This window comes from Lissotriton vulgaris, chromosome 2_1, assembly GCF_964263255.1.
Source record: "Lissotriton vulgaris chromosome 2_1, aLisVul1.2, whole genome shotgun sequence".
Lineage (NCBI taxonomy): Eukaryota > Metazoa > Chordata > Amphibia > Caudata > Salamandridae > Lissotriton > Lissotriton vulgaris.
The window spans coordinates 793,233,990-793,251,184 of record NC_141687.1 but is presented as its reverse complement, the minus strand read 5'-3'; the positions used below and the strand labels follow the sequence as shown (position 1 = coordinate 793,251,184).

The 17,195-nt window shown below is 41.7% G+C and overlaps 1 protein-coding gene across 3 annotated transcripts in view; it reads left to right on the top strand.

Moving 5' to 3' along the window:
- The window catches only part of WIPF1 (WAS/WASL interacting protein family member 1), a 504,830-nt gene that overhangs the window by 230,531 nt on the left and 257,104 nt on the right, over nt 1-17,195 (top strand). The gene's annotated exons all lie outside the window — the stretch shown is intronic.

The following is a 17,195-nucleotide window of genomic DNA, read 5'->3' as shown; positions in this document are numbered from 1 at the left end:
CTTTTGTCTCATAATACTTTGAGTTTTTAACAATGAACATGAAAATGTTAACCGTGAACTTGTTTTACCGGTACCTTTGAAGTTGATATTCTGTGCCTTTATTACTTTAAAGAAGAAACCAATGATAGATAGCTAGAATTGAACATAAATAGGTTTGTCTTGCGTACCTGCATCTCAATTTGCGAATAAGTATTTTCCCCGGACTCATACAGTTGTGATTGAGATAGCATTTATATAGCGCTTAATACCCCTAACAAGGCGTTGAAGCGCTTTTTTTCGGCGAGTAGGGCGTTACTTCGGAACCCAGGATTAGTGTTTAATTAATATCGTGAAATATTAAAGTAATTTGAGTGGTGGATAGGCTCGTCAGTTATTTTGATTCAGAATGATAGTGGAGGGATAGAAGAGGGAAAAGGGTTTGCATTTATATAGCGCTTGTTACCCCTGATGTGGTGTTGATCACATGACGAAGCTAGGGTTGAAGCCCCAGTTGCAGAGCTTAGAATGCCAGCCATTTAGCCATTAGACCTCACCTCCTTTTTGTTGTAAATTGCAGAAAGAGGCATGCTGGAGAATACATTTGCCTTTGTACATGTCCTGATCTGTTAGAACTTCTGGTAAACGGAAAATAGGAAGTTTACTTGAATGGCTACCGGGAGAATTGGCATGTTGTAAGCGTTTTTGAAATCCTAAAACCAAGGTGTGTTTTTGGAATCCATGTCAGGCCTTACATTTCACAGGAAAGAAGATTTCTTTATCTGCGTTAAAGTGACCTTAGCCGCTTGCATTCTGAAGGTATACTGGTTGTCACTACATCTGTCTGTATTCTGTGAACACCTTCCTGTTACATGGCTTGTCGGAAGGCGTTAACTTGTCATGAGCCAAGACTGGCTATTTTGTGATTGCATTCTTGTGTTTTATGTTCCTGTATGTCCGAGTGATTTGACGTGACTTATTCAAAACACCACACCTACATAAGCAAACAAAACCTCACTTTGTATTGACAGTTCATTTGCACAACAAAATAAATGAATATGTTAAAGAGACAGTAGCACAAACAAAGTTTTATTATCCTGGGCTCAGGACAAAAAGAATAAGTAAAGGATTAAGAAATGAACCATTCATGCCTTTGTGCTAAAAGCCTGCCAGGCGAGCCTAGTGTAAAACTACAGATTATTGTGATCCCAGGGCGAAATGTTTTTTTGTTTGTTTTAGATTAAGGCCTCCCCCATACTGGAAAATTGACCTACTTCACTCGTTTCTCAAATAATGAATAAAGGGTAGGTTTCATTTTTTTTCTTTTCTTTTTCAGGACTTCTGGGCATTCTTGTAGAATACACGTTAAGTCGCATGGTTGTATGGAATTCACATTATTTATTGTGTTTCTTATGTATTAAAAGAGCAGTGTCTGCAGAGCCCTGTTATTTGTTTGCCAAACCAGTGAACATTCTCTGTGTAATCCTCAACCATCAATAAAGGGAATGCCTTGTGCTTTTTCCTGTTATGAGTGACAGTGTCTATTATGAGTGATAGATCAGGTGCAGACACTACTGTGTCTGTGAAGCTGTGTGCCTGCTGCAGTTACCTCCGTACTACACATTTTCTGTACTGTGTTCTGTGCTATACCCAACAGGTAAAAAATTTGCATGCTCTTGTCTTCTCTTGTGCCTATTGGTTAATGTCAAGTATTAATGATTGCACTTTTTCTCTTTCTGCAAATTATTCTTGGGTGTTTTCTCGGTACCAGTCAGAGTGTTGTATTCCTAGTCTGCTCCTCCTGTTTCTTCTCCGTAGCCCTTGTGGTTTTGTTATGCACTTGCTTGTGGACTATTCTCGGTCTTGCACAATTTTCCTCCATGTCCTTCCACCTGTCCATCCGTGATGACACCCAAGCACACTCCTAGCCTGACTACATTGTCACTGTTAAGAACAGCACTCAATAATGCATAGTCCCACCCCTCTCAAACCACCTCGCCTCCCCATACTGACTATGGTCTTGTAGATGTGGTGGCAACTTTGTTGGTGAAAGTACTCAAATGTGGTTGCGAGAGCCCATGCAGATGCGATAGTTCATACACAAACTGATACATTAATTTTTCATGTAGGAGATTCGAGATGTCGGGATTGGCAGCCAGTTGATTTCCGTGGTATTTTGGAGGAGGTGTGATCAGTTTTCAAGTTAGGCATAGAGTAGAAATATTAGTCACCCACTCAGAGTCCTCGGGACGGTGGGGCATTGATTTTGTCCCAGAGAAAAAGCCATCATTGTGTGGTGATCTCATGTAACGTGGGAGACTTGAATGGCCCTGTTTTATCTACTGAATTTAAATTGGCTCTGGTTGAATGTTTTTTTTCTACTTATTTTTGTCATGGTTTTACTATCCCAATTTCTTCAGCAAAGGTGAAACAATCATTAAATGAAAAAAGTGAGTGCTGATGCTGCATTGGGCAGCAGTTACTGCCAATCATAATCCATACATCATCTTTTAAATTCAATCTCCCAGCCATTCAAGACGCCGCTGGATTGGCAGGTATTTATTCCAATCTCACGAGGCAGTGCAGGTTGCAGGGTATGTAGGTTAATCTTATAGCAAACACTACAGGGCCTGATGACCAAATGCTACCGGACAACTAATACCTCATGAAGCTTGCACTGAGAAGGTATATGGAGCAAAATAATTATTGGAGATGGACTGCCCCTGACATTTTTTTCTGTCACCTGCATGAATCCTTCATTTTAGATCCACCTTTACTTAGTTGTATTGACCATCTATGTAGAAAATCCAACAGCCATTGCGCCTATTCCTTGTCTGCACTCGTGAGCAGTGTAGTCATCATTGGCACCTCTCTGAAGAGCTCTAATGAGAGCAAAACACTGTGTCTGGGGTTGATTTTAATAATTTCAGGTTGGCTTGGTTGCTATTTTACCAATTCAAAACTGTAATACTGTGCCTGGAGTAATAAATGGATTTTTTGGCATTTTGCAGCTCGGTATAGACAGTACTGTGCTAGTCCTATTCTTAAAGACTTTGCAGTAGAAATGGCAAAATACTTTGTCCCTTTCTGTCTCTGTATGGATGGCACTGTGCTAATCCTATGCTTAACCCCTTCTGTGCTGATGACGAGCCTAGGCTCGTCATGCAGCACGGTGCTCGTGTGCTGGTGACGAGCCTAGGCTCGTCATGAGCCGTGGAACGCTCACACGCGGGGCTAATTTCCCCGCTGTGCTGAGCGTTCCATTGCGCGGGCGTGGTCATGACGAGCCCAGGCTCGTCACCAGCACACGAGCACCGTGCTGCATGATGAGCCTGGGCTCGTCATGAGCACAGCGGCGCCGTGCGCGGCCCTCCTCCCCCCGCGCTGTGGGGAAATTAGCCCCGCAGCGAAGGGGAACTGTTCCGATCTCGTACAGTGCCATGTCCCTAGTGCACAATGGGCTTGCACCACCGTTTCCTTGGAACTCACTCAGAGCCTAAAAATGACTTTATTTGAACTTAAAGACTCGAACCCGACTCTGCATGGCTAAACTACAAGCCCCACAACACCCCGAGTGTCAAACACCTGATAAAATGAGGCGGGCTGAGGTGAAATAAAAAACAATTGAATGCAGATCTTTGAGTTCGTGTGTTCATGCCCAGGATGAAGGGGCCTGGAGCCCCGAAACGCGTCGGCGAAATATTATAATAGAACCAGGAAATCAAGATGCAAGCAGCACATTTATCCTGGAAGGTGGGATATGGCGTGTGACTTCTCAATGCTCAGGGCATTTGGTATATGATATATCAAGGGTACTTGTACTCGAAACGCGTCGCTGATGGTTCCGTGAGAGACTAAATAAAACTACATCTTGCTGATTTCCTGTGGTCCGTTCCTTTTCTTTGTTGGCGTGGAGGCGTGGGTCCCGAGCGCAGAGCAAGCGAAGAAGGATATAGAGTGTTTTGCATATATATATATATATATATATATATATATATATATATATATATATATATATATATATATATATATATATATACATACATATATTACATATATCATTTTATTGGCAAATTAAAAAGCTCTATTCCTATGGAAACCAAGTCCTGACTATAGCTACCTATTGCCGACCGCCAGAAAGTAATATATATATATATATACATCCTGCTTCAGTAGGCGATACGGAAGTACATACTCCAAGAGATCACAAAGCAGAATTTTTAAAATTGTAACATCCTAAAAAAATTATTAAAAATCAATTGTACCAAGAAAATGTTGAAGGTAGAAAATCATTCCAAATGACGAGTGAACCCTCTTCTATATTAAAACCGTCTGGAATAATAATATTTTTTAAAATGAAAATGTATTATGAACTTCATCTTTCATAATCTTTTCTCCCCATTATCTCTTTTGACAGCAGATTCTCTCCACAGTCCTACTATTTTAATACTTCGTTTTATGTTGGTGAATTCTACCTCCCATTCACAGGCCAGTTTCAAATGTTCTAGTCATCACAACACCCTATGTAAGACATTAGTTACTGCGGTACAGTAAGTACCCCAAAGTGCATAGTGTGTTAATGCTTGATGCCTTGAGTTATCTGCCCCCTTGTCTATGAAATGTTTGCATTTGTGTAGATATGTTCTTTCTACTTTAATACCTCATCTGAGTATTATGTTCCGGATTTCTCTTTACTAGCATGCCACCTGGTAGTTTGAGCTTCCATGTTTGATGCTTCCTGCCCTACCTTCCATGTACACATCTGATTGTAGACTTTACCCTCAGCAGCAGCTGAGGCTGATAATTGGATGCTAATTAAATATCACATTGTGATGAGGTGTGTGCTGTGGTTTCTGTAGCAGTTAAATCCAGTGGTCTGTTGCTCTGTTGGAAATCAAGGAATTTTGAGGGGCTCAGCTTGAAATTGATGTCACAGTAGGGGGGTGCACTGGTGAAGCTGTACATGGATCTTACTTCTGAAAGTGCATCGAATGCATTTTTCTTCGTAGGCCCTCATAAGATCTCACAAAAGGGATCTTGCTGTGGTTTTCTCCCCGCTACTCGCCTACTCCACCAGCTTAAAGAACTTGAAGGCAGTCTTAGATGTTATGGACCCCAGATGTGTTGTACGGATGTAGGCTGTTAATTCTGTACCTCTGGAGTTAGCAATTCCAGCAGATCCATTAAATCACGAGATGTGAAATGAATGAAACTTCACAATCCTTTTGGGACTGTGTAATCACTTTGGTAAATTTGTAAATATATATCCAAAAACCTTGATTCCTCAATCTCCCACACATTTTCTTTTTAGACTCCACCTGCTTTTAGTATCCAAAATATAACGGAAAAGATTAAAGGTCCGTGGTAACTCCAGACCCAGTGATACCAGTCCCACCTGGCATTTCTGGGCCTCTTGTAACAGTGCCCTGTGCCGGCACAGCCCCCCTTAATGAAAATTGTTACATCATAGCTGCCTCATGCATGGTTCGGGTAACCCTGATTAACTGTCTTAAAACCTATGCGCTCTCCATTAGAGGCTGAGACAGCTTAAAAAGGGATGGGGTAAAAAACTTAAGGTAATCTGACCTAGTGGTAACCACTTAAAAGGGACAACCTTATGCCAATCAGTCTTAGGCGTATCCCAAAAGGGATAAAAAGCCATGTCCCCGCGAGAGTGATGCTTGAATCAATCTCAGTCACGCTCTTATTAGCCTGATCCAAGGCTGTTGTGAGGCCTAAAAGAAAATGTATTTGCATATTTTTGAGTTAATGCTTGGGTGTCTCTGTGTTTGGGTGTGACTAAGGGAGCCACTTTTCAATAGTGACATCTAATATCGGGACATGATGATGAAAGGCGAGTGGGCAGGATCAAGAAGATACTCTGCAGCCTGCCAACTCCAATATTTTGGGTGAAGCTTGCTGCCCAAGTCCCGTGTTGCTAGCCTCCTCTCACCTGTATCATACGTGAATACTCCAGTAGCTTGAATGTGAGTACTTAGCTTATTGATTACATGGACTTTCAGGAATGTGGCCGCCACTTGGAGAAAGGAAACATGTTGAAATTCTTTCATATTCATAGACTTAGCCCCAGGTTTAATAAAAATGGATTACAGTTGCTGCCTTGTAGTGTTTCGGCAAAATACCCCGTTCGAGTGGAAGTTGCGCTGAAGAAAACAAAAAATCAATGGATAGAAAGCTTGAATTAATCTCAGCCAGTGGTAATTCCTCAGGCTGCATCCCAGGCCATGGGTTTTTTTTTCTGTCCACTTTGCCCCCTTTAACACGAATAAGCCATATGCTAATCAGTCATTTTCCTTCTCCAAAGAAAGGAGTTGAGCAGAGTCCTGAGTGGTTCAAGTAATGGACCCTTCAGTTGCTTAAAGGACTTGACTCTGATGGAGCTCCTGAGGATAGTTTTGAAAGACTAGCTGAAAGGACATGGTTTGTGATGAGTTGAAAGGAAGAGACTGTTGGGCCAGTTGTATCAATAGTAGTATTGGTTATATAAAAAAAATTACTCCTTTTCAGTATCTGCTCGGAGGTGAGTGATTTTTTTTCTATAAAAATGTTGTTTGATTGCACAAGTGGCTTCCTGATTACTCTGTGTCTCATCGACTATTTCTTTAATGATTTGAAATACTGCTTTTTGAGGGCTGGTGGTGGATGGGATGCTGTTTAAATACAATTCTTGTTTAGTTTTATAATTATTGTTTTATAGATTCTTAAAATTTTTCTGAATGCTACTGTCATTGCCTCTTCAAATGCCATCAACAACCTTCCAGGTTTTGTTTTAACTCAGATTTTGTAAGTTTGCTTTGGCTCAGCTACCATATGGCATGTTTCCTACGTTATTTGTAATTTGGGATTTACAGTGGACAAGTGCCTCTGTTGGTTGAGATGACCATTGGAAAAATAATGTACATTGTATTTCCATGTTCTTGTGTTTTGAATAGGACTTATGGGAGGAGCTGGGCTAATTTAGCTTGAAACCTGATATTGGAGGGGTCCCACCATGGAGAGCTCTTAACAAGATTATTGGGGCACATCTAATTTGTCCATTAATGATCAAAGATTGGGCATTCTCTATGAGTTGCTTGCTCAGTTTTTTTAATCTGAGGTTATTCATTTAAGTAAATTGTAAAGTTCCTTTGTGTGTGGTCATTGCGGCAATCAACCCAGTACTTAAAGTCTTCTATAATGATTAATTTGGAGTCTTAAGTCAGTGGTGAACTGACCAATTTATATTAGGGTATTGGAAATGCAATTGTGCAGTCTGGGTGCCAGTAAATCCAATGAACAGACTAAGTAACTGCAGGAGGAGGTTAGATGTATAAGCGTATATTCTCTACTCCACTGATAAGTTAGTGGATTTAATTAGTAATAAAAGAGAATTCTTCAAAATGGCTACCGGCGCACCATTGTTTTCCCATTGGATCTATTTTATTTAAAAATAATGAAGGATCTCTGCAATATTTCTGGAGAATTAGCGTCAGATACCCAAGTTTCAGTGTCCTTTTCATGTGAGGTTTCTTACCTCTGCAGCATTTCTTGCTTATGAGCACGTATTCAGATTTGCTAAGGAGGGTATAGTTTTAGAGTTAACTAGGGGGTGTAAATATTTGTGTTGGGAATTGCTAGTCAGGTGGACCGCTAAACCTACCCACAAAATATATTGATTACACAGCATCCGAACGTGGCTTCAGCTCAATGAATGGAAAGATGACGTCAACAGACCATACCTTTTCTTTTGTGTCTGCTTTTTCCTTGCAGATGTGATTGGTTGTTTTTTGCTTCTGTTCCCCAAGAAATCTGAAGTAACATAACCTGTATTTGAGTGTTGAATGCTCAGACCGGTTTTATGTACTTTTCATCATCTCACATTTGTTGGATCAGAAACTGCTTGAAAAAACAATGCGCATAGGCTAAAATTTCTGAGAATCCACCTGCTTTGGAACCCTGCATGAGTGGGGGTTCCAGTGCTTCCCGGAAACAAAATGGCCATGGGTTGACTTCCCCTTCCTTCCTAAGGCTTTTAGCCTAGGTGCATGAACCATGTAAACCCCTAAAGTAAGATGATTTTAAATTTGTCTAGGTACTTTGTTCCTCCAAGATTAGAAAATACCCTTACAGTATCATATTATGATGAAAACCCTCCCCTTTCACCCTCCTCCCCAAGTAGAAAAAAATGTGTCTTGCAGTTTAGAAATGTTGGTGCCAGTCTCCAGATAACCACAGATGCCTCGAACGCGGAGGTTACGGTGAAAAATCTGATAAATGGATTTCATGTGGTGTTAAGAGTTGAGAGCGGAATTGAGCTGTAGATTCCGGAACAGCTGCAACGATAAAAACGGGTTGAACTTGACAGCGTTGTTTTCGAGTTGAATAAACCTTACGAAGCACAGCATATTGTGGGTGTCATGTCCGGAATGTTTCCCGGGCAGGGCCTTTCTGTGTAGAAGGCGCACGGCCCTGTTATTTATACTGTTACCAACGGGCTTTTACAGGCCTGGAAACCCCACATGCATATTTTCATGGTCTGCAGCTTTGTTCATCATGCATTGCCAGGGCAACTGAAAATCTTTTTTTCTGAGTAAATTCATGAATATGTTTGACTGATATCTGCGTCCGACAGAGAACTGTGCTTGCCCAGTATGCATTGGCAGCTGTGCACAGAGCAACAGTATTTTCGGGCAAGTGTTAGTGAGACCTTTTGATTTTGCCAGAGGTAGGCGAGACATTGAAAGCTCGAGCCTGAAGCCCGGGTCTGGCTCGGCCCAAGGTCCTGTTGGAACCGGCTCGAACCCATAACGAGCCGATCTTTAATGTGGTTTCGTTCTGCCTGTCACCCTCGCCCTATCCTCGTGCACAGAGTTGAAAACAAAACAAAACATTAACATTTAAGGTTACAAGCATAGACCCATAGATATCCGTTTAGAGGCTGATTTGTGCAAAGTGAAACCAGAACGCGAAGCTTCTATCTACATGTTAAAAAAAAAATAGCCTTTTTTGAATTTGGAGATACCTTTTAATGTTTTACGTGATGTTTGTTGTATGATTCAAACGTCAAACATTTTTGGGGCACGGTTCATGCACGACCTCTAAGGGCCCAGCCAGACCCTTGGCTTAACTCAACTTGCCCTATTAATTTGTTGACTGTCCCGCCTCCATAGTTTGTTAAAATTGTAACATACTTACTGGGGCTTTCAGGCAGCCCTATTCAGCCATTTGTATGGTGTCATTCATATTTTTCTTCCGCCCCCTACAGCATACAGCATGGGAGAGGGGTCAGCACTCACCATCACTTGGCGAGACCTCTAGGCTAACGTCTTGCCAAGTGATGGCATTCTGCTCTTTCACAAGGAACTCCTCAAAACACATAGTATTCCTTTAAGTGCCACTGACTGCTATGGCAATCTGTGATTTTTTGAGACCCCCCCCAAAAAAATGTTTTGCCTTTTAGCCAATGGTTTTTCTCTAAATTGACAAAGGCCCAGCATTATTCCCCAAAGGATGTTTTGGAAGCACTGTGATGAAACAAAAATGAGCACTGACAAAGCAAAAAGGATGCTATCCAACCTCCGACTTATTGGCTTTGCCAGGGCTTGTTCCATGTGCTTACTAAATAAGTAAAAGGCCTGGTCTAGAGTTTTGGCACACAGGCATTTACTACAGCAGGGTGACAGTGAAAAGTACTTTGTTGCCCTGACGGAGTATTCTGCCACCAAATTTAAAGATGTCAGCTGGCCCAGCATATAAATATTGTATTTACAGTAGCCACTGTCATGGCGGTTCCTGAAATTATTTGAAAGCTTAATGGAGCCGTGTGGCAAATTTTAAATGTTTTATTTTCAAACCGTAAATACCAAAGCGAAATTTGTAAAGCTGATTATTCTTTTTAAAAATGTAAAAAATCAATTACCATCTTGCAATGTGAATTTCCTCCCATGGCTTGTAGGTCACTTTACAGTTTTCACTGTCCCTTACTGTCCAATTTTACCTGGCGGTGACAGACAGTGAAAACTGTCCATTTGTCCACCCACTCTAAATAGGGTGGGCTGACAAACGACCGAACCTCCGATGGCTCTTACTCTCGGGCCACCGGAGGTGTATGTGGGCAGCGGAGATAGAGTAATCTCCACCAAGGACATAATGAAGTACCACAAATTATGCGGGCGGACCTTTAGTATGGCGGAGAGGGTTATCTGTTGCTACAGAGGGAGCTCTCTGCCAAACTATGAATCAGGCCCTACATTTACAGGTACATGCATCAATATTGCTTTTTGCGATTCCTTAATTGCGAAAAATAAGGAATCGCAATTAAGGAATTGCAAAATGCAATGCATCAAGAAATCGCTAAATAAATTGCGATTTCTTAATATTCCTTAATTGCGAGTCGCAAATTGCGAGTCGCAATTAAGGAATACCTCCCCATTCATTCCTTTGGGCCTAGAGGCCCATAGGAATGAATGTATTTGTATTTGTATAGATTATTTATAAAGTGCTAACTGTCGCTCCGAAAGGAGCATCCTGGCGCTGAACATGTGTACAAACCAAATATTAGGGTCTAAATAGCAGCCATTTTAAAATTGTCTGGGAAGACCTTCTCAATTTGCGATTAGCAATTAGCGAATCGCAAATTGAGAATGCGATTTCAAGGGTGCTGTTGCACCCCTGAAATCAATCTGTGCACATATGTTGTGCACACACATGTCCTTAGGGCATGTGTGTGCACATCATGAAACTTTGAAAAAGGCACAAAAGTGCATTTTTCAAAGTTTTCGCAAATTACCATGAGGTTCAACCTCATGGTAATTTGCTCCCCCTAATTGCGAAATGGCAATTTTTTAAAGTTTCATGCATTGCATTTAAGGAATCGCAAAATGCGATTCTTTAAATGCAATCGCAATTTGAGAATTCGCAAATATTTGCAAATTCTCATATTGCTAGGGCCTTCACCCTTCATGCAATCCAAAAGCAGATTTTGCGATCGCAAACGGCCGATTTTTGCGATTCGCACCGTTTGCGATCGCAAAATCCTTTGATGCATGTACCTGTTAGTCCTTACTAAATGAGGCGTGCCCAGACTACTTTACTAAAGTAAAATATCCTTTCATTAAAAAAAGAACATTTTGCCATAGCCAATTCCTCTCCATTAAAAGTGCCAGGAAAATTATAAGGAGGATGAGGGGAAGAGTGTTCAGTACAAAGACGAGTTAGAGCAAAACTGATTAACACATAATCAAGGCTCCTCCTAGTCCATCTTCATTGTTGTTAGTGTCTTTACTATGTGAGAAGATTTCCCTACCACACCAGTGCAGCATCAGAGTAAAGCTCATTTATCATAAATACCGATGTTAAAACATGCTTTAGCAAATTCAGTAAAGTTTGGCCTCGGGAGTGTTTGTGCTCTGGTACAATTCTACAGTTGAGTACTCAGAATAATAGTTATCATCCAATTTAGTAGTACTCATTTTATGGAATTTAGCAATATTAAAAGCCAAGCTGACTGAATTGAAACTTGAACATGTTTTCTTGAAATTACAGACAGATTTCCACAGTAGGAATTTTACCGATCAATGTATCATATTGGGTTATGGTACCCTCAACAGCAATGGGTTTGTGTCCAGCAGATCTTGGCAGGCAAGACTGCGCATTGCATGGAGGAGAATGTTGCACACTCAGGGCCTCAAATGTATTTGACCGTGAAATGGTTAAAGGATGCAAGCCTGTGATCTGCAGCATGCTCATACATATCGGCAGGGTAAACTAGAGAACTATTTCACTGGGATTGGAACCTGTGGACTAGAGTGCATGCATATCTGGGCTGCATGTTTAAGGCTCTGCTGCCTTGTGCTCTGCCCTCCTCGGGCCCACACACTAACCGCTGCCCATCAGGATGAAATGAAGGTGGGAGAAATCTGCCTACTTCACCGAGCCTTCACTAGCTGCTCTTGACTCCCCATTAACACAAGATATGCAGGCCACGTGATCACGCACACAAATAGATGCTTTCAAAATGTGGTGCTATCGTGGTCTTAATTTTTGTGGTGTTCATTATCATTGTAACTTGACAACTTTTTGCTTAATAGGAAGGAAGAGAAGCCACTCATTGTGCATTGTCGAAAATGCATTCTATAGACACCCTCGTTCACTCACATATATGCATCACCATTAAAAAAAATGTGTGTTGTGAATCTAAACAAGCTAGTGTACTCTATGCTGGAATTATGCTATACTGTTGAAGGTTCAATCAGACAACAAATAGCTTTTAAGTTGAGGAACACTTGAAAGGTGACGGATAATACATGTTTTGATAATGTCGTCTAAAGGAAGACAAAAGACACACCAATGTTTTCTCATCTGTTGCTTTTGCTGTCCCTTTAAGCCCTCTTTTCTAGTCAGCTAAAATTAGATGCGGGCTCTGTTATTTTATCTTTATTTATCCAGCCATAAATGGTAGACTCGTTCCTGCTCATTTAACTAGCTAATTAATCATTCCTACATTCTGAATAAACTGTTGTATTCATCTTTGTAGCTTGCCAGACAATGTGAATTGTAACCATCCCAGACGATAACATGACATACATAATGTTGCTACTTGTTTACAACAATTTGTGTTTATATTTGTTATGTTAAGAGATTTTTATAGCTGTGTGTTGCTATTAGTATGACCTCACAGTGCTGAGTAGTTCAAGGACCTTCGTACTTGGGTCTCAAGTTTTGGGGCACAGATTGGGGTCAGGTTCAGTGAAGAGGGTGTGGCTAATGTTTCATGTGGTGGTGATATATATTATATTATTTTTTTTACACCAAATATGTCTTCTTTCGAGCACATAAGAGTGATTCTACATATGTAGTTGGCACATTTAGGTGACGTATTGTGGACATTATCTTTTTTAGGTTTTATTATGGATTTAGAGACAAAGTTTCAAATTTGGCTACAGTGCTAGAAAGATGTAGCAGTGGCAGCTGTGAAAGGCCACTCAATTCAATTCAATTATAAATCTTTATTCGGCACTTAAAAAGACACCATAAAAGTACATACACAATAAATACACATATTAAAAACAGATTTAGAAAAGTGAGTTAAAAATAAGAATAGGCTAAAAATGCATTTCATGAACGAAGGGGTTAGAGGGAATTTCCTTACATGGGGCTCTTTTTAAATAGCATTAGGGTCAATTATTTCTCTCGTTTTCCTTAACCGCATTGCAACCCTGATAAAACTTACAGTACAAAACAACGTATGAGCATCTGAGGCTTCCTGAAGAAACCTCAAGGCCATTTTTGCTTGTCTAAGTTTGGTTTCTTTCAGGATCCCTACTAAAAACTTGCGTCTTGGGACAGAATAAAAGGGGCATAACAGAACAAAGTGAAGGGTATCCTGCGGAGACCTAGAGTCGCAGCCGCAGGTACCCTTCGCCTCCACTGTGAGAGTGAACCCAGAGGGAACAGCAAGTAAATGATGCAGCATATTTAGTCTGAATCGAGTCATATAGAATCGATCCTGGGCGTTGTGCATCACAGCGAGGTATGGTTCCATTCCTTGTTTCTTTGTTAATAGACAGTAAGATAAAACAGTAGGCTTACATTTTTCCACCTCAGCTCTACCTCAGCTCTAGTCCTAATTGTCCATTCTGAGAAAAGTTTTTTAACCATTGTTTTATTCTGACCGGTTAAGGATTCTGGGTCTGTAAAGAGATTTTTACAGCCAATTGCCTCCATGGAGTCCTTTATATACTTCAGCCATGGTATGTGACCCCCTCTGTCACGTTTCAAACAGTCTTTTAAAATTTGTCTTGTAAGGTCCGCTTCTGGATTAATCCAGATTTTAATCCAAGCAAGGAGAGGTTTAATTTTAATACGGACTTCAATGTAGGGCTCCCCTACTTCCTCATGAATGATGAAGGCCGGGGTGCTCTGTGGCAATTTCATCATTCTTCTAAGGAATTTATTTTCTTCCACCTGGATCTGCTGTGATTGTTTGTCTATAAAGCCCCATACTTCTGCTCCGTAGGTGACCTTAGCGCAGCATATCGATCTGTACAGGTTTAGCATTTGCTCTGGGGACCATCTATCAAGTCTTCTCCCGTACCCCAAGGCCACTCACTAGTTATCATGTGAGGGTTGCCGAAACCAGTCTGCAGTAGCAGCGGTGGAGATGAATAATGCAAACTGCATGGTGGAAACTAAAACATGTGAGGTTTGGGTCAAGAGTAAATCGGAAAGATTACCCAGGGAATCAATAGAAACGCACAGGACCACTTCACATAAGAAATGTAAAAGTATGGACAGAAATTCACATCTCGCATGTTTCCAGACATCATTTTCAGAATGTCAGTGGAAATCTACATTGTGTAGATTTTCACACAGGGGAATGAAACCCGTTTTACAATGGCACATTATTTCTTTTCCTGTATTTTCTCAGTGGCAAAAACATTTATCCCTGTGGCAAGAGAGAGCATCCTCTAAACCCCCTCCATATGTGGGAGTGAGCCTCTGCATTTACAGTCTTGGAAGAGGAGCCACCGCAGCCTGAGGCTGGAGTAACAGTCCCTATCCCTTCCAGGGTGGGAACAGGTCGGATTTCAGTTTGTGAACCTCACAAATAAATCTTTGTTTTATAGTATGGGCATTCACAAACCTGCAAAGCAAGCCGTGCTTTGTATCACTCCCTTCCCACGCCTTGATTAGGATTTACTACTGCCTATTTCTTCACACTTATGGTGGAGAATTCTATAGTAGTAAATGCATTTATACCTATGAGGAACCAGTTTGTGAATTTCGGTCAGGTGTAAATAAGATATTCTTCAAGCCAACCCAATGCTTCAGGCGATGGCCGTTGCCTGGAAACTGGCACACGCCCGCTTCTCAGTTGAGCACTGTTTGCATGCGAGGCCCCACTATGGCTGAACGCCAGCATCCATATCTGGGGCCCCCCTCCCCCGACGCCCCTGAATGGCGGCCGGTGGACAAGAGTGTAAATGTAAAACATAGAAACACTCACCCACTTGATTGCTGATGGTTCCCTCAAGCCCGTTGCGGCACTCCAAGATGAATTTCACCTCCCCACACGCCAGTACTGGCAGTATTAATAGTTCTGCCATTTTATCCGTAGCTGCCTAAAGGCACCACTGTGAGACTTGGAGTCCTCCCTCATTGTTGCTTATTTCCGGGTGTGGGGCGGCTACCACATTAACGTAAATCCCTGTGACACCGAGCTGTGGCACTGGAATCAAGCTGTCCTGGCTGAAGAGGGGTGAAACCCCGAAACCGGTCCTAGGATGCTTGTTTCCGGTCCAGTGAGGACCTGGCTTGGCAGTTCAGGCTGGTCTGTTCCCATGAGGCACAGGGTCAAGACTGATTTGCTTATGGCCAGGTCTAAACTGGGGTGGCATGGTGAGCAAAAGCATGAGGGATTTAACCCAGATCTCTTGACTGGGGGTGAATGTTTTGATTTGTTCTGCATTCCGTCCATCAATTGTGTGTCTTTTGCTTTATCGCCCGAGCTGGCTGAGGGCATCCTGGCAGACACTCCTACAGGTGGTGTATAACAAGGAGGACTGGGCTGAGATTCTAGAACAGAAGTCTTCAAACTGTAGGGTGCAACCCCTTGTGGGCTGTGGAAGAGTTCCGAGGGGGGACACAAATGCCTCTGCAAATGCATGTAAATGTTGATGGCCCAGAAGTGTGGGCTTGTTTATTTGCTGCATTTCCAGGCTGTCTTAGTTTACACAGAACCCTTGAAGTGGATTAAAAACAATTCGAAAAGTGTTCAGAGTGCCGTTGGGGCGAGGGTCAAAGACGTCTCTAAAATCTTTTTGTTTTTTCACCGTCAGGAAACCGATTCTAAAATAATGTACTAACTGCTTAATTTATAATTGAAAAGTAAATGCAGGTTAAACTAACCGGAAATCAATATACTCTTTTAGGTTATGAAACCTCGGTTATTAAATATCATCACAGCAGATGTCTGTGTGTGTTAAAGCTAAGCGACACATAATTGAACCCTCATTGGTGCATTGAGGAATAGTATTTATAATCAGGGGCACTAGAATTATGCAATAGTGCGGCTGCAGCATTTTTGCATAATTATGGATTTGTGCTATATAATCCATCATCTGCTGCATAATTTGAAGATTTTAACAAAAAAGAATTCTAGCTCAAATAGTTTAGAAGTTACTTGAAATGCAGCAACGTGTTGCCCTGCAGTGGAAGGCCCTTTGCAAAGGTTGACTGGCCACCTTTCTGTTGCTTATTGCTATATGTGGGTGTTAAACTGGTACATTTGAAGGGCAATATATGCCTGAACAGTGTTAACAAGTGTAACAAGCATTGTCATAGCTAATAGGTCTCGCCTTTGGGACCTTTTAAGTGTTTATCCATGCAACAGTTGATGTTGTGGCACCTAGGAAATTGTGCTGCATTACGAAATACTTATAAGGCCTCAAAAGCGATACCTCTTGGCTATGCCAATGCTTGTTAATTAAATGCCAGTATTAGATTATCTCGAGGCGCACATTCTTAAAAACATGATTGTCTTGTTTTAAGGACCATGTCAGAGGATGAAAATTCATGCCCTTTTTCCTGCCGCTAGAAAAAACATATTTTCTTGAAACAAAATATAGAAAAACATTGATCACTGCAATAGTTTCATCACTAATTATGTGACCCAAATAACTTCCTGCGACTCCCAACCTGTGCCTTCGGTAGTTCTGTGTCCACAGAGGACACAGTGTCACCTACAAACTCGCAAGTGTTTCATATGATGTGCTATCAGCTCCATACTCGGATCTCTGCTCAAAATGTCCCCTTTGCCTTCAGAGAGCTTTTCAGAAACCGCAGTCACTGCGATGCCAGGCTTATCAGCAAAGTCCGGCTAAGTCAAGTCAGTAGTAGGTCGAACTTCCGACCAGGGCCAGCTTTAGTGCTGGTGGGGCCCAGTGGGACAATGTTTGTTGACGCCCCCCAATGACCACCGTCCTCACGGATTCCCTCACTACCACCCTTTAACCGAGCCCCTCAATCTCCATAACCACTCTCTCTCAGGTGAATTTAATTAGTTTTATAGCGCCACTCATACCCGTGTATTGTGGATGAGACGAGCATCAGAGATCAACAAAACTGACGTGTAATTGCTGTCACATTGCTGCATTATTTACTTACTGATGAGGGTGGTGGGTGGTGCAAGAGCTTTACAATGGGGCGGCCGCGATCGT